Here is an 18,678-nt window from a genome sequence, read left to right as displayed (position 1 = left end):
ATTTGCTTCAAATTGTGGTCTTTGCCTCACATCCTTTCATTATGTGTATCTGAGAAAACTTGGAGACTATCTTCTTTGTAGCCATGTATCAGTTTGTAGAAGCTACAGATTAGATCTTCTTTAACCTTTTCTTCAGGCTTAGCCTCTCCTCCCATGTTCTACTAGCTTGATACTGGATACTGTCCCACTGCTGGACTAGTTTGTTGATCTGCTTCTTGCCCTGAGAGAAAGGAAGATGATCCAAAAGTGGAACTGGGTTTTAGTTGTGGTTAATATTTTGCATTACCTGTCTACTTTGTTGAGTAGATGCTCAAGCCTTGGCCATAACTGTAATATAATGGCTCTCATTCAAAAATCAGGGTGTACCTACACTACCTTCTTGGAAGATGCTATTTCCTGAAAATGCACTGTACCCAGGTCATCCTGTCCCATTCATGTGGCTCTCTGTGACAGCAATACAATTAATTGCCTTTTTTTCCTCATTGCTGAACTGACTGGATCATCCTGGAGATGCTGAATTTGTTTTCTTGTTTGCAAAGTGCACACACTCCTATGGATTTTCACAAAGGAAACAGAAACATCTAGGAAAAAGCAGGAGTGGAAAGCCCTCAATTTCTTTTTCTATGAATAATTTAGTGCCAAGTTAACTGAAACATTTGAAAAAGAGATTTTTGGTGCCTAGCTTCATTAAGCCCTCTATCCCCAAATGTATTCTCTATCAGTGTCAGCATCCAACACTTCATCTCGTCCCAGTCACAGCAAAGACCTCATGGAAATGAAATGCAGGGGAAGGGAGAGGAAAAGCAGATTATTGTTGCCATTATTCATGTCTGTGTGTGCATATGGGCTCTATAAACTTAAAGTGAGGGAAAAAAACAAGAATCTGTATGAAAAGATGGAATGAAGTCCCAAGCCACATCAAACTTCCATTGCATGCACTCCTTTCGGGGGTAGGAGCCACACACTCTGTCACATTAAAGAGTGTTGTGCCACACGCCAACCCCCTTCTCTGGAGCACGTGTTTTCATCAGAGTATTATGTTCTCGTCCACTAAGCCTTTACCAGCACAAGGAGGACCTCCTTCTCTTGGCAGTGGTTTCTGTCAGCGATCTGTCTTCTGCAGCTATTTCCGTGGGAAGGCCCTCCATCTGGTGCTTGGCAGGGAAGGGATCTTTCCTCTCAACTGTTTTTCTCTCTCTCGCGCACCCTGTTTAAGGTATACCCTTTGGAAATCTTCAACTTCCAAGATTTGTTTTTGCACAAGGCATGTACTTTGTTTTACGTGCTCCAGCTTTCTTTTCTTTTAACAAAACACTACACCCGTGCCCTGCTTATCCTGGCAGAGGGAGAAGAATGCTGTTTGCTTTAACATTACCTTCAGTCTCAGTATGCAACAGGTCAAAAGATGTGACAAGTACACATGCTAATCCCTTTCCCTTTCAGTTAATAGAATAACACAGATGGGAAAGTTTACATTGGGATCTGACACTCGCTCCAAGCTGAAGTTAAGAAGGAGACAGGGTTGAACATTGCCTTTCAGATCAGAGTGGTTACTACACAAACTCACCTTCCCACTCAGCATCAAGTGGCTCCTGTCATCCTAAACTCTATTTGCTCTGCTAAGAATGTTCCCCTTGCCCTTCTACTCTCCTTTTGAGAGTAATAGATAGAATTGGATAAGACTTAGAAAGCTTTTGTAGAATGAAATATTCCCCAAGAATCAGTGATGTTCAAGTGAAAAAGTGTCAACATTTTCCACTGAAACACCCACCATTTGTTTTGAAGTGGTGATTTTTAAAACCTTTGACATTTTCTGAGCATAGAAATACCACCTAAGAAAATAATTCCCACTAAACCCAGATACTTTCTTAGAAATATTAATTTCATTTCAGTAAACCTCCATATTGCCAGTTTTGTCTTGTATAATCAGGCTGGTTACATTTCATTTGATTCTGTTTTCTGTTTCTTTGTAACCTCCAAAATATGTCCTCTGACATTCTGCCTGACAGAGCCCATTTGTAAGTTTGCATGCCTGAAGGTTTGCCACCTACGTTATTTCTGCAGGACACGCACAGAATTAAGACCTAGAATCATGCATGTGGTGAGAAAAGCTGCAGCAGTGACTGACTGAAAGGGCTGACCCATCACACACAAAACACCACTTTCTTCCCACCAGGTATGTACCACTTCACAATGTTTTTCATGAGACCCTTCTGCCAGCTCCCCATGAGGGAGCAAGTTTCTGGTTACCAGGAGCCCCTTAAAATTAAGGTTATGAGGGTATCTCTGTAATGAGATGAATATCTAGGATCTATTCTTAGATAGACATGGGCCTCAGAGTACAAGTCTAAACATGGAGAAAATACATTTGCTACAATTATTGTTTTAACAATCCCAGTTCAATAAACAAAGCTATATGCTAATTAATGAAAATAAGATTAGAAATACAATTTATACATAAAAATTTTACTGAGAAACACATATTTGCACTGAACTTACTAGCAATGAAAATATTTGTAATAGAAGGTTTGCCTTATATAGTAAGAAGGTGCCTATAAGGTTTGAATAGTCACCAGTGTCTTGTTTGTGGGAGGCACTCAGTGACCTGTGTTCTGATTAGAGAACTAAGATTTGTGTTTGAGAATCACTGCATATCTTTTTCATCTAGTTTCTTTTAAAATGATTCTATGATTCTATGAAAATGTGCTGTTTTAGAACTGCTTTTCACATGGCTTTAGACACTTCTGCGTGAATTTTGCAGCAGCTAGGTAGAGTGTGTACGTCTTTCAGGCTGCTACCTACTGATAACCATGATAATTCACTAATGCTTGATTCAAAACTCAAGGTCTCAATGCAGAATTCAAGATCTCAGTATCCAACCTGGCAGCAGCTGTGAGGCTCATTCATGCTGCCCAGACCATGCAGAGCAAAGAAAAGAGCTCAGTTTCAGAAGCTCAAAGCTTCATATATAAGCAAAGGGTCCACCTACATCACTGGAGAGATGCTTCCCCAGAGGGAGTATGAGATGCTTTTATTTTAGTGATGAGGGTGAGGTGAGAAGGGTCAGCATTCATCCAAAGGGAGGCCACGTGGGCCAAGACTCAGGTCCTCTCAGATTGGGCAGTTTTCTGAGGTTTTGGCATTGGGCTGATCTTTATTTCTGGTTGATGCATAAGGTGGGGACCTTCAGCGGAGCTGAGTGTCCCCCAAAAGCTCTGATCTGACTTCTGGATGTGCCTGTATCTTCTTCCTTTGTAGGAAAACCCAGGATAGCCACATTTTGACTATCACTGTAGTGATTAAATGTGAGTCAGGTGATTCCTCTTAGAGACCAACATTCCTATTAGTTCTGGTGGAAGTTTCTGAACTTCCACTTCTGGTGGAAGACTTCTGAACTATCCATTTGGGGCAAAGCATCTGCATGCTTTTGTCATCCTGACCTTTACTCTCTGTTGTTGTTTCACTTCTGACTTCTTAACTAAGAGCTTTAGCAAGGGAGAGCAGTTCGTGCCCATCACAGGGAAAGCTTTTGCAACATGAGTGACTGCCCACAAGAAACACAGCTGAGACCACCAACGATTTTATTTATTTTTGTTCTAATTTCTGCTGGCTGAGAAGCTCATGAGATACATCTCATTTCCTTGGAGGTCCCCAGGGAAGCAGGGGTCAGGCAATCCTTTTCTAGCCTGCTTTGGGCAACGCTGGTCCTATAACACTGCTAGCACTGCATTTAGGTCATTGTGCTGGTAGGTCCCTTAGCACCAGCAGATACGTAGGTTATTGAAGCCTGCTTAAACGAGGTCTGATTCAATGCAACAGGCAGCTTATTTCAGCCACCAAACTCGGGTGTTAGTAAACACTAATTTGCCGTGATTCAAGCCACATTTGAACAAGGTACTTGGAGAAAAATGGCTTCATGTCCTGAGCTACAGGTTGTGCAGAATTAAACAAAAATGTCTCATAATGGGGATGGTAATAGAGAGGCTCCACTATGGGTGTGAGGCACTGTCCTGCCTGTATTAAAAATAGCCCCCTCTCCATGGTGCCAGATGGAGGGTTTCAGAGCTGTATCTGTCTTTTAGACCTAAGTTTTAAAACTCAACCTGTCTTTGCATTTCTCTGCACCAGGTCATGCCCACAGGTATCACACACTGCAGTGGTAGCATCTAAGCTACATCATGCTTTGGCTAATTTGAGCAGGAATTTTGGTATCCCTGGGAATCATGCTCCCCCCTGCTCCTTCCAGTTTGAGGGAGGCCAGTAATTTGCTGGTGGCTGTTTAACCTCAGGAGGCATTTTCGCCTTCCCGTCTCCTACCCCACACAGCCTAAGATGCTCTTGCCAGCAAGCTGAGCTGAGGCTTGCCTCATTTCCTTCCCTGTAATTCCAGTCTTTACTTGGAAGAGAAAAGGGGTGCATAGATCATACTTACCTCTTCCTCTGACCAAGTCTACCAGTCCTTCCTGTGTATGGGAACACAGACCAAGTCACACTGATTTCTAGTAGTAATTCAGATAGAGATGGAGCCTTGACTTTAACTGGACCTTGCATATGAATGTCTCAAAGAATTCAAAGATTACAGTTCTGCCATGTAAACTCAAATATGCCAACACATCCATGTAACGAGCCATCCCTGCTGTACTTAGGACTTGCCTCTACTGATGTTATTTGGAGTATTTCAACCAAGTTTAATTTGAGCTGGATGATCTTCTTAGAAAGCATTTTTTGACAGTGACATTTATGGTTGTCGATTTCTTTAATTCAACCTATTTCCATATAAGAAAGATCTTTGCTTCTTAATGCAGTAGGTGCAATACAGACCTGATCCCTGTAAACTGACACACCAGGAATATTTACATCATGTCCACAACAAGTAGTAAAGTCCTGTGTCATAAAAACGTCTTATCTACCCAGAAAATGTGTTTTTCTAATGTGCTAAAGCATGGCATGTATGCACAGCTCATTTAAAACATGCAATTAAATATTAGTACATCTGTAGATTATAGAACTGTTTGGGAAAACCAGCTAGAAGCTAAATATCCAAGGAGTTATTTGTATGTTAAGATAACCTATGTTTATTCTAATTCCAGAGATTGTGTGACTGATCAAACCAAATTTATAACAAAACATTCAAAATATAGGTTATTTTTGGACCAAAAGGGTAAAGCTTCCCTCTGCCATGATACTGAAATAGGGGCTGGCAATGCCAGGGAACATGATGTGCTGAGACTATTGCGTGTCATAGTTGTCACACAGATCTCTTATTTCTTGTTTGTCTCCATCTCTCTCTTGTTATACATCTCGATATTCAGCTCCTTGGGCAGAGCATGATTTGGCATTCATTGCTAGAATAGTCATTATCCCAAAGGAGCTTATGGTTTGGTACTGAACGATGATAATGGATATTTAATAGAAGTCACAAATGAAAGCTTCACAGCTGAGCTTGAATTTACAAATGTAACATTATAAAAGGCTTTTGAGAAAGCACAAATTTTGCAGACTCGTGTTGAGTTCATCTTTCAGTCCTTGATGGATTCCAGGGAAGAGGTGACCACACACATCTAGCAGAGCTTCCTCCTGGTGATGCCTCTGTGAGTGCTTATCCATGCCCAAACATGGCAGAGAACACTGGGTCACATGTGAGTTTCCTATGAATCACATCTCCTTTTGTCCATCTCATCAACTCCCTTTCTGAGAATTCAGTTGACTTACAACTCCTGGTTTCTCTTTCCTTGGCTCTTCTCTTGCTTTTTACCTGGTGCCTGTCCTGCCTTGTTCCTTGGCACCATTGTGACACATACATGCATTTCAATGCCATTTGCAGAACCTGAGTGTGCCATTTGAACACAGTCATAGGCAAAGGAGAGAATGAAGTAGGTTAGAGTGGTACCATTCCTGGAAGATCAGCAGGAGATGGAAAATGTCCATGAATTCAGGGCTGTTTCTAGGCAGCCTAAATTCTACCTATGTTTTTGTGCCTAATGTTATCCACAAGATACTCTGAACCTTCATCATTGCCAAACCAATAGGAATCCAAAGCTGAACTAGGAGAATTAGATGGAATACAGCTGTTGGAGGCCACATGAGCCTGTGTCCTTTGCAGTTATGGAGCTTTCTGGCAAAGCTATGTGAATAATGGACTATTTTTGTTTTCTGACAATTCTGGAAACACGAAGCAAAAATATTTGTAAAGAGCTTTTGAGTGTGTTCAAAACAATCTGTCTCTGAAAAGTGTGAACTGAGAAGCTGTCAGGCTCCTTCTTGGGTCCAAGTTTCATTTCATTTCATTTTTGTTCATTTAATTGTCGGGGGTTTTTTTTAAATTTAATTTGCTTTAAGCTTTAAATAAAACCCCACAAAAGTTGAAATAAGTTTCAAATTTTTAACAAAAAATGAAGATCTTTCTTTTGAAAAATTTGCAAATAACCATTTAAATGTTTTTGAACAGTTTTTACTGTTTGAGATGGGCATTTTAAATCACTGCATTTTGGAGAAGCTAGGACAGAGCTGAGGAATATTTTGATTGATCAGAAATGAGATTTTGGTGAAATCTTTACTATAGCACTTTGTCCAGCTGTAGGCATCAGTCTTGCTTTTTTTTCCCTCTCTGTATAAACTCTTTAAGACACTACCAAAAACAGTGTGTGGCTTCACTCAGGGTAATGGCTGTGATATTGTTTGGTCCTAACGTTACCCATACAAGTATAAGAAAGGTATCATCATCTGGTTGCTTGGACTTTCTGACTTTCTAAGGGTTTATAATGTGAAACCCTTTGTAAAATTCTATTAACAGAAAAGCAGAAAGTCTGAGGAAAACACAGATGTAATTGAAATGACATAGGACAGTGTGTTTTGTACTTCTGCATGGGTTGGTTTTGTCTCATGCAGCATTGGCCAAATTGCTGAGCTGTGGGTTTATCCTGTCATAGGTGCTCTCTGCAGTAAGGTGCACATGTTTGCATCCAATGGAAAAAGGTATCTGCCCATCCATTCCCAAAGAAAGAAAAGCCACTCTCGCTTGCAGAACGTATATTCATCTGTTGATCCTCCGTGTAAATGGGGAGAGGCAGTTAAAGTGATGGAAGCAAGGCTAATGCTTGGACCTTTCTGGAAATAGGCCAACAAAAAAGAAATAAATGACCACAGAAAGTGGAAGACGATCAGCTAACTTTTCTGTAGAACAAGGAGGCTGCTGGTACCTCTTCAGGAACTCAGAGTCAAGTCCAGGTTCACACTCACTGTGAGGTTTTACTTCATTGTGTAAGTCACAAACTCATCTGGAGAAGTGATTCAGTGAAATAACTTGTCGCTTGCCTGGGATCACGCACAGATGTGCCAGGATATCCAAGAATGCTAAGTTATTTCTTTAATCAGAGGGCACTGGCACTGAATCAGCAGGAGGACGTGTTTGGTTTGTGTGATTCTCATGTGCAATTTCCTTGCTACCTCCTGAAACTATGAAATACAGTAAAAATGGACCCATGTGTGTGGAAAGCAGAGCCGGTATCTAGCAGATCTCAGTTGTGACTTTCATATCAGAGCTTCAGTAATTGTGGTGCATCTCAGGTGCATCTCAACGCCCAATGCACTACTTATTTTTCTTTGCCACTTCACACAGAACTGTAGGGTTATTTGCCTTTACCAGACAGGAAAAATTCTCTTGGAAAACATGGTTCAAAGTAATTGAAGAAAAGAACTTCTTTAACACTTTTTGCACCCTTTTTTCCTGCTTAACACATTTTACCTTACCTTGGTATCCTAAGGATGCTGTGGCTATGATCTTTTTGCTTATACTTACCATCGGTTGTAAAGTCTACTGTTATGTGATAGATATGATAGTGATAGTGTTTGTGTGCGTGACAGTATTTGGCAAGTGGGAGCTGGTAAGGTTGCAGTTTTGAGTACATAAAAAACATTCAGGGCCAGACTGAGCCTTTAGGAGAGCAGAGCTGTCTCTCTGCAGTGGTTATAGTGACAAATATAAAACATTCGTACAAAGGGAATATATTAGTCACCAGCTGTTATTATAAGCCTTTCACATTATTTAATGACCAGAGTAGGCTTTAGGCAGCCAAGCAGGAGACTGTATGGCCCCTAAGTGCCTCTTACTGCCTTGTAAAACCAGGGCATGATCTTACCCTCTCTTATCTCTAATGCTACATGTGAAACAAGACATACTGGTATTTGGCTTGCTAACCATCAATGCAAGCCACTGCAGGGCTTAAGGGTGTTTCATTAGAACTCCATTAAAAATGAACAATCAAGGTTTTAAAAAAATAATCAGAATCCAAAGAGCAAAGCCTCACAGTATAAAACCTACCCAGTCTCCTTTGCCTTTCCCATGAATAGAGGCATGTGTTGCTTTTAATTTGCAACTCTTGCAAGTATCAGGGGTGGCATAATGCTTTTATTTAGTTATCTATTTATTTAAAAAGAGTTTTAAGACCCTGCACAAATCTGGGCACAGGCTTGTGAAAGAGAACTAGCAAAGGCTCAGTGTGGTTGTGTTTTGTTCTGCTTTTAGATGCAATTTTATCCATTGCTGCAGCTGGCCGTTCCTGTTTTAACAGCCAGGCTCTTCAGACCATGTGCTTAGTTAGGTTAGCTTCTGAATTGCCAGGCTATATACAGATGATTGTGTCTGGCAGAATGTCTTTATGGTGTTGGTGTTATAGGAAAAGCATATGTCAGGCTATTGAATGCTGCTGGAAATATGATACCTGGCTGGTGTCCTGTGCCATCTATGATCGAAGTGATGGTGGTTCTGCAGTGACAGTCTGCTTAGTACTGTTTTTAAACTATTTTCCCTTAGAAGTGGCAAGCCTGATGGATATCTAAAACAAAGTTTAAGACAATTTAAGACAGATGAACTCTGGAGGGTTTTTTTGACTTGAGATTATTAGAGCACAGAGTAATTAAATCTGAAAGCTCCTCTGATCTGTGTTTGCACTGGTTGCTAGTGAGAAATCTACAGGAAGAAAAGTCAATACAATGAAAATAGTTGCCTTGGTATATTGGAAGATCAACACAGTTTTGAGTGTCTGCTCTCATCAGGAAGAAGATAAAATGCAAGTGAGATACTCTGTGTAGTGTTACCCTCTCAGGGAAGCAAGTGATGGTAAACTGGAGCTGTCAGGGGACCAAGCTCAAAGCAGTGGTTTGATACAGCATTCATGTTCAACGTGGGCAACCTCATCCTGGTTCATTCAGCATCCTCAAGGTAATAAAAAGTTTCTTGGTTCAATAGCCAGCTCTTTCACATGCCCCTGTCTCTGCCCCGCAGCAAATCATAGGCAGACAGAAAGGACACTATTCTGAACATTTTTACCATTAACTTTGCTCACCCAAGCTGTCTCTGTAAAGCAGGTAGATAGAAAAGTTCATAAGCATTTGCGGTGTTAGGAACTTGGCATAAAGTATCTGAAACCGTTTGCTTTTTAGCCATCTTTCTTTGACCAAGATGAGTTGAGAGTTCAAGATCTCTTGTCAAACAGACAACTTCAGCATCCTTTGGCATATTCTAACAATCACGTTGAAAAACTTTGTTTGAACTTTAGTCTCTAAGGTGTTACTTGTTTATATGTAAACAAATTCAAGTTATGAAATGAAAAGTATCAAGCTTTCACAAGCGGATGTAGTGATAGGACAAGGGGGATTGGTTTTAAACTCAAAGAGGGTAGATTTAGATTAAACCTTCTGCAGAAGCTCTTCCCTGTGAGGGTGCTGAGGTGCTGGCACAGGGTGCCCAGAGAAGCTGTCGCTGCCCCATCCCTGGCAGTGTTCAAGGCCAGGTTGGACACAGGGGCTTGGAGCAAGCTGCTCTAGTGGAAGGGGTCCCTGCCCGTGGCAGGGGTTGGAACTGGTCCCTCCCAACCCAAACCTCTGGGATTCTGTGAAGTTGGTTGTCCTAGGAAAAAAACTTAGGGAAGACAGTGCCTGTTATCACTCTGTGTATCTCCACTTGGCCTTTTTAATTACTGCTTCCCTCTGTTAGAAAGCCTGTTGCTGGGGGAAGATGCAGAATGTGCTGTAACCTGTCCACCAGCAGTGGCACAGGGGGTTATGCTGGTTTTGTAGGGCATTGCTGATGAAGTGAAGGGATCGTGCACTGCTGGCTCTGAAGTGAAAACAATCACTCTGAAATCTCAGAGCTTCCTTAGAAATGTAAAAAAATGGGGTGGGAGCATAAGTTAATTGTGCTTTTACACACTGTTATACTTGTCACTGTGCCAGGCTCTACATTTCTTCCAAGAGTGAAATGAAAACTCCAAATTCATGTGGTTATGAAACAATTTCAGTATGAGTACTCAGTGAAGAATTATAAAGTGGGAAGGACTCAGTCCTGTTTCACAGCTGGTTGAGAAGGGTCTGAATTGATCAAGGCTTCTTCCAGTTTGGAGGAGCCTTTTGGAGTGTATTGAAACCATTCTGCAGCTGTATGTTGAATGTATATAAGGTACTACAGAAAAACTGATTTGTTATGACATTTCTTTGATTAGGAGATGGGGCAGCTGGCAGAAGGCATCACCATCATTCCAGGAAATCTCATTTCTCTGCAACTGGAGATTTAGGAAATTAATCTGGTTTGCCCTGATTTACACCAGAATAAATTCATACATTGGAAACTGGGCATGGCAAGAAATCACTGGCACTGCAGGGGCCTTGGGAGAAATAATGGTTGCAGTGAGAGACCTTGATGAACAAGGACCAAACACCATTTTCTCCCCTGCAGGAATAGAGCTGAGGTACCTGAAGGGCTTTGTAAACTAAGCTGGACTCAGCTCCATTTTGTTTGGTCCTGAGGCTGAGAGGGTGCAACATCATGAAAAAGTCACTTTATCAACCCTTGTGATTTCATCCTGGACCATGTGTGCTTCATAGAGACTATAATTGCAAGGTTAGTCTCGATTTGCATCACCACAAAAGGACAACTGTCTGAAGTATCTCATTGGACAAATGGCTTATTTTTGTTATTAGAGATGAATCAAAGGGGAAAAAAATGAAGAAGGAGGAGGTGAAAATACCTTGAGGCTAAATCTAAACTGGAGCAGATCTACTCTTTTAGGTACATAAACTGAAACCCTTACGTACGTGTCATGGTGTGTTAGCTTGGGTGCTTAACTCCCATTGATAACACCATGTGCTAACTCAGGCACCCAGGTTTCCCTGTAATGCTCTTACTATGAAGAACAGTTGGTCTTGGGGGAAAACATTTACATAGATGACAGCTATTTTCAGGAAAATGAAAAGTACTGGGTGAAAAAGGAGGTTTTGACATTGTGTGAAATATGGGGTTTACACACAGTAGTTTTTGCTGTGTGTATACAAATGGGTGATTTACCATATATTGATTCACACACCATTTGTAAGTGTCTAATTTATTTATTTACAGAGATGTATGGAAGCCATGGTTTGAAAAGCAGTTTGCAGAACATCTGGTATGTCAACAAGGTAACCTTTTCATTTACTTGTTGGTAAAAATGTCAATATAATGAACCTGAACTCCACATTGGTTTACACAGATTTCCTGGCAGACAAAGCAGTAAGGATTTGCATGTCACTCTTAAGTGACATGTGCCCTCCAGTTTTGAGTAGTTCACACAGCTAAGAGGGATAAAGAGAGTTGAGCACGTGGCTGGCTCTGTATGTGCTCACACTGGCAGTTCAAGCTGTGTGGTGTGAAACATCTCATCTTGCTTTGACTTCCAGTTTTTTAAAAGTGGCCTTTGGTTTTTCACTGAAAATGAGGGGTTTTTGGGTTTTATTTTTTATTTTTTGGTACACGTTAAACAGATGTGAACAGAGGTGACAACCTGAAGGCGACTTTAGATCGTGGTAGCATGTACTCCATGAGCCTTCTCTGTTTTCTACAGACAAATTTATTGTACAGCGGTGTGACAGAAGAATCTGAGGATTCTTGATTACTCTTAATAATATGCCAGTGGGATTGACAACAATAATACATTATTTACACCTTTTATATTCCTACCTGTACAAGGTGAGTCACATAAATCACACATAAATCACATTTTGTTTGCTCTGTGACTCATTACCTGACACTTTTTGAATAAGAAAGTCATTTTGTACAAAGAGGGTGGTAAAACACTGGCACAGGTTGCCCAGAGAGGTGGTGAATGCACCATCCCTGGAGACATTCAAATCCAGGCTGGATGTGGTTCTGAGCAACCTGATCTAGTTGAAGATGGCCTTACTCATTGCAGGGAACCTGGACTAGATGGGCTTTGAAGGTCCCTTTTAGCACAAACCATTCTGTGATTCTGTGGTTCTGTTCCATGTTGTTGATACTGAATAGCAAAAAACCTCACTTCAACATAGAGTCAGAGTTAAAGCTCCTCCAGCTCCAACCCCTGCCACAGGCAGGGACACCTTCCACTAGAGCAGCTTGCTCCAAGCCCCTGTGTCCAACCTGGCCTTGAACACTGCCAGGGATGGGGCAGCCACAGCTTCTCTGGGCACCCTGTGCCAGCGCCTCAGCACCCTCACAGGGAAGAGCTTCTGCCTAAGAGCTCATCTCAGTCTCCCCTCTGGCAGGTTAAAGCCATTCCCCTTGGCCTGTCCCTACAGGCCCTTGTCCCAAGCCCCTCTCCAGCTTTCCTGCAGCCCCTTCAGGCACTGGAGCTGCTCTCAGGTCTCCCCTTCAGGAGCCTTCTCTTGTCCAGGCTGACCCAGCCCAGCTCTCTCAGCCTTTAATGTTTCCTTAAAAGTTCCAGTTGAAAGAGCAGTTGTAACGTGATTATTTTCTTATTCATCCCTTTGGCCAAACTCCATCAGGTGAGGTGCCTGGCCCAGCCCTCAGCAGTTCCTGTGGGTTGTTGCTGCTCAGAGCTCTCCCACAGCTCCCTCAAACCCAGTTTCCACTTCAGGGAAATACAGGATAGCAAGGATCTGCAGTGGCACCCAGCAGGTATCCTGACTAGGGTGCCCAGCATGCAGGACGTGCAGTGGAGCTCCCTTTCTCTGCAGTCTCAGCAGATCCTGAGATACTTTCACAGTTCCCAGAATTTGATGATGTGGTTTTATTTTTAAATGTCTTCAAAAATCACAGTAACAATTAATTAATTCATTCATTAATTAACGCAACACTTCTGATTCTGACCCTATTCAAGCAAACTTTTTAATTATACATTTCATGCTTTAAGCCTTTCCTTTCATTTTTACATTTAATGTTTTAGGCTGGGCCTTTTTACCAGAATACAGAACTTCAGTGTCCTCTCTGGCAGATAAGATGCACATGAAACCAGCTATAAGGGAACTTCTATAAAGGTTATGGGGGAAAGAAGGAAGTTCTGGAGGATATTGAGCAAGACAAAGGATAAGACTGGTGGGAAATAAACATACTTATGAAGAAGCAATACATAGAAGTCACTAGTTGGGACCTTATTGGCTGATATTAGTTGGGTTTGGCATTTTTTAATGTACCTAAACAATAAAAACAAAACCCCTATAAATACCTGCATGGCTCTGAAGTTTATTTATTTATTTACTGCCTAGTGTGTGACTCCTGATGAGTTTTCCCTCCAGCTGTGTAGATCAGGACCCCATCGAACCAGGGCTCTGTGTAACATTACATACAATCAGAGCATTATTTAGAGTGCTGGGCATGCTTCCCACTGCATTAAAATCAGATGGAGTTCCCACAGGCTATGTTGCTGGTACAGTCCTCTAAAGGTCTTTCCCCTTTCCCCTTCTGTTGGGCATTCATTCTTTTTCTTCATCTGGATCGGAAAATGGCACAAGTGAGTTGCAGCCCTAATCCCATCAAGTTTCTTTGCTGCGTAGCCAAAATCTGCTCAACTCTTTCCCTCTTCTGTATTTTTGCTGTAATGTTAACTTTCTCTGCTGCTTATTTACACAGATGGAGGCAACACGTTTGACTGTGAAAACAAAGGTCCACAACTGCATCTACAAAACCTCCGCACACACAAGCGGCTTCTTTTTTGTGACCTCTTGTTTCTCAGCTTTAGATTCAATTGTTTCGACTCTCAGCTTCAGACTCCTGGAAAGATCTGACTCCTTGATTCACTCTTCTTGAGTGTGAATCACTTGACCACTCCTCTTCATTTTAATGCTTGTTTCTCTTTCCTACTTTTTCCTGCTCTGGACTAGTAGCAAAACAAGAAACCACCATATCAGCTAAGCCTCCTTCTAATGCACAGACAGCAGTCATCTGTGTGTGCACGCAAGTTGGCTTCTTGGTGGATGCTGAGCCCCGTATTCAGAGGCTGCAGGGAGCCTGGCAGCACATACTCATTCCTGGAGAACAGAGCTCCTTGCTTTTGTATTGCTTCTGTGTAAATGCAAGAGGGCTGAAAGCAAAACCACTGATGAATGTGGATCGGGAGGGAAAAGCTAGCAGACACCTCCAAATGCCCTGGAAGCTTTGATCACTTGTGCTATGAGGGAAAGAGCAGTGACTAGAGGAGAGTTTGACTGAACTAGAAATGAGGTGGGGAAGAGAATAACCAAAACAAAAAGGCACAGGGTAACAGTTAGTTGAGAGGAGAGGCTCATATGGGGTTGAGTTTCATTTTAAGGTTCTGATTTATCTGAGCTGAGCATGGCATCAGCTGAAATTCAGAACGAAACTGGGACACAAACTTAATTGCAAAACCAGCTGAAACCACAGGACGCAGTCACAGAAAATTCTCACTCATTTGAGGCTGGCATAGGGTTTCTCTCTGAGCTTCAGGAGGAGGTTTTGGGGGCCCCAGAACAGATTCAGGGAGTTAAAGTTCAGTTGCTTTCCTAAGCTCAATCCTGAGGTAGCAAAAGTATTGAGGGAGATGATTAGAGGGCACCCACATAAGTAGGAGTGACACAAGCAGTAAGTGGCAGGCTGGCACATTGCTTTTCCACCAAACAGCAAGATTTGTAGGGAGATATGTTGTAAATGTTGGTGTAAACAGATCTGGTCACCCTAAAATGCCTCTGCTCAATGCCATGGCAGTGAGGAACACAGAAAAGTTGAAGGTTAATGGCTGTTTCTCTTGCAAAAGAAGGGACCGAGAACCTCAGACACGCTGAGACCAGGCAGCCGCAGCTCCTCCGCTGCTCTAATTGCCAACTGTGGGTGCCTGATTCCTGGAAATCAGGGAGAGAGGGAGGTCTGTGCCTGACATGAACAGGCTTGTGGTTGCGTTGAAAAAACCAAAACAACAGCTTAAAGCAAGTCATTCCCGCAGTGTCACTCCCTTGCCTGTCACTGTCTCACTGCCATTTCCTAAGGGAGTATCTCCTGCTCCAGACATTTATCCTGCTTTGAGTTTTGCTCCTCCTGCCACTGTACTTTCTTGGCTATAAAGGCAGACTTGGGATCTCAGTAGCCTGAATCTTTGTATCTCAGCAGCCTGAAGTGTACTTTTTCTATACTAGATGTAGATGGAGATCCTGAGGGATGGGTTCAGGCTCAGGGAGGTGTTGCACAGGGAGAGTTTCTTGCACAAGCACTCACCCTGAGCTATTGGTTGTCCCTTCACCTTGCTGTGACTCCCTTGTTGTGATAAGGGTGGAGGTAAGCAGGGAGGAAGCTGCAGAGGTTTTACTTCTTTGTGGTGTTCCAAAAAGCCAGGAATTTCTGAGGCTGGGAGACGTGTTGCTTTCAGCTTTAAACTGTGCTCTCCTTGGGTGACCTGAAGGGCATGGGATTTTCAGGAGGTTGTGGGGGAAGCTGAGCGTCTGATGCAAAACCTGTTTATATCAGGAAAAGTGGGGAACTGGGTAGCAGGGAAGTGAATGCTTCTGGGATAGGCACCCGTTGAAACATGAGGGTTTTTCTCATGCCTTTTGGCATTTAGAGTTAATGGGTGTGAAGTCAGGGTATTCACTTCTGCTTTTCATGTGCATGTTCAGTGTGATGCATGTATGGTGTGGAATTTTGCGATTGCTAGATTTCTCCATCAGTTGTGGTTTGTTTCTCAGAGTTTTACAAGGGATGAATGGGATATCACTTGAGGGTAAAACATAAGGTAGTGTATCGGGGAAGGGAATTACAAGAAAAATAGTATCTGAATGCCGTTTGTCTTACAAGCAAGCACATGTCCGTGTTTATTATTTCTGAAGGCTCTCGTTAGTTGGACATTGACCAATCATGACATCTGGTGCAAGTTATTGTCCCCCAGAGTTGTTTCACACAGTTTGGAGTTTGCTTTTTTAAATCCACCACAAATAAGCCCAGAATTATCTCCCTGTCCCCGCAGAAGCAAGCGGGAAGCTCCTGGGAAGACAATGCATTCTCCAAGGAGGTGGAAGAGGGTGTTTGGGTCCTCTCTGCCCTACCGTGGGTTGAGCAGTGAAGCCCCCAGTTCACACTGTGAAAGAGAACCCCACTGAGGTCCATGGGAGGTGAGACAATGGTCATTTCATTAAAAGAGAAACAAAGACTGAGTCCAGACAACTCCAAACCTTCTGAACTACCATTCTGAGCTAATGCACAAGTGTGATGGGAACGGCTGAGGGACCTGGGGGCTTCAGTCTAGAGAGGAGAAGGCTCAGGGGGGACCTGATTGCTCCCTACAACTGCCTGACAGGAGGATGGAGCCAGGAGGGGCTGGGCTCTGCTCCCAAGGAACAAGGGATGGGACAAGAGGAAACGGCCTCAAGCAGCACCAGGGCAGGTTTAGGTGGAGCTGAGGAACAATTCCTGCCCCAGAGGGTGCTCAGGCATTGGAACAGGCTGCCCAGGGCAGGGCTGGAGTCACCGTCCCTGCAAGTGTTCGCACACTGTGGAGATGAGGCCTCAGTGCCATGGGTTAGTGGTGGCCTTGGCAGGGATGGGGAACGGTTGGACTGGATGAGCTTAAAGGGCTTTTCCAGCCTCACTGATTCTGTGACTCCGTGATCGTCCCAGGCTGCATCAGGGATCCTTGTGTTGGTGTTCGCAGGTTTGCGCATTGTCGACACCTCCTGTGATGATGTGGGAGCCAGGAAGGCCGCAGCCAAGTGACTTCCCCTTTCAGCCCGTCCCCCTTTATCAGGGAAGAAATAGTGTCTGTTTGTTTAGGTGAGATATTAGTCTGCCCCTGGAGCTCCAGGTCACTGTAAATGTAACACAAGCCCTATTTCCTGTTAGGAAAGGGGAAAAAATATGCCTGTGAATTGTCTCTGATGTGCTGCCAATTGTCAGAGGAGATTCAATTTGGTGCAGAATTACTGTGCTCTTAAAGAGCTGCACTGGTGACAGAGATTTAGGGCAGCTTCTACTGCCAGAAATGGGAGATTTGTCTTTGATTTCCCTAAAACCAGGATTGCAGCTGGTACCAAGTTGTCCTTCTGTGTTGCTCAAGGCAAAGTGGCTGGTTTGGAAGGGAGGCTGAAGCAATGGTTCAGGTTAATGGGACTGTTGCGGGATGTCCTTCAACCACCTGCACGTGGTTGAAGGGCAGAGCCTGCAAGGAGGCTGGGCAAGTGTTTGGGGTGAGTCTGGGAGGTGCCGGGGCAGCTTTCTAACAGTGCATTGCTATGAGAAAGAAGAAATGGCATTTTTCTTGCCACTGAGCCAAAAGACCAGACCAAAAGAGATAAGAATTTACTGTGTGTGTTTGATGCACACATGTGTTCACTGTTAATCCAATAAAGCAAATATGTGACCTGTGAAATGACCCACAGCTGCTACAATAAATAGTGCTATAGATCACTCATGTATTCTGCTTTCTTTTGCATTTCCTATATCAAGGTCAATTTCAGCTGTCATCTAAGCAGGGTACGCCTTCCACAAACACAGCAACATGAGGACAACTGAACTAGGTTCATCTATTTTGCCTCTCTTATGATAGAAAAACCCCCACATATCCGCCCCCCCCGTCCCCCCAACTGTCAATGATGTATTTTTCCCTTCTTTTTTATTGTATTTATTGCAAGGAGTAGTATTTCAACTGGGTAAAGGTCCAGTGGTCTTAAGTGAAGCTGATGTTGACAGAGTAGACCAAGCAACATCCTTGTCTTCAGAAATATTCGTAGAATCCCAGACTGGTTTGAGCTGGGAGGTGTTGACACGGGAGTCACGGACAACGCAGAGACGATCAATGTGATCAAGCGATTGCCAAATTTATGACAAAGCCTTAACCCCTTATATACTATTTCTTACATGCACTCACAGTGATTTGGCATATTATGATTGGATACATGTCTTGAAGACCCTTAGTGACTAACATATAATTGCTTAAGCACAGGTGTGAGAACTTGACCTCAAAAGCTTGCCAACAGTCCACAGTTCTCATTAACTCAGTGAACTCCAGCTTCTTCTTATCTTGCTTGCTTAAGCTTCCTTGGACCTCTCATGGCCTTGCTGTATCTTTCAGGATTATTCAGAGTTTATGTACTAATTATCCATTCTCCCGTGAGAACACTGTCTCCACATCTCCCCCTTTTTGTTTTATATATGTTTTGGGTGACCCTACTTGAGCACGGGATTTGGGCTAGATCATATCTCCAACATATGTCAACTACAGGCTGCTGGGCCTGCCCCTTTTTTCTCCTGTATGGCTCTCTGATAACAGGGGAGGCCATCCTTCAGGTCAAGGTCTGGCATGGCATGTGTCCCCACCGCTCCACTCCTGCTGGGTTGCAGCCAACAGCAGAGCTAAAGGTTCTTCTTGGTGGCAAACACAGAGGCCAGCCCAGTCTTGCCCTTGACTGTGGTAGCAGGTATTTTGTCAGCCT

The 18,678-nt window shown here is 43.1% G+C and overlaps 1 long non-coding RNA gene across 2 annotated transcripts; it reads left to right on the top strand.

The window, feature by feature from the left end:
• Positions 1–2,071: 2,071 nt before the first annotated feature.
• Positions 2,072–16,445, top strand: LOC133262377 (uncharacterized). 2 transcript variants are annotated; one of them, XR_009741286.1, is made up of 4 exons: positions 2,072–2,176; positions 10,733–10,897; positions 11,393–11,451; positions 16,218–16,445. It is a non-coding gene; the product is annotated as an uncharacterized LOC133262377 (long non-coding RNA). The 2 variants fall into 2 exon arrangements; XR_009741285.1 differs by lacking the exon at positions 10,733–10,897.
• The last annotated feature ends 2,233 nt before the right edge of the window (positions 16,446–18,678 follow it).

This window comes from Pezoporus flaviventris, unplaced genomic scaffold (assembly GCF_033815535.1).
Source record: "Pezoporus flaviventris isolate CSIRO_AGI_PZ_B2104156 unplaced genomic scaffold, CSIRO_AGI_Pfla_v1 ptg000213l, whole genome shotgun sequence".
Lineage (NCBI taxonomy): Eukaryota > Metazoa > Chordata > Aves > Psittaciformes > Psittacidae > Pezoporus > Pezoporus flaviventris.
The sequence above is the reverse complement of the archived record's forward strand: the minus strand, read 5'-3'. Positions and strand labels throughout refer to the sequence as shown.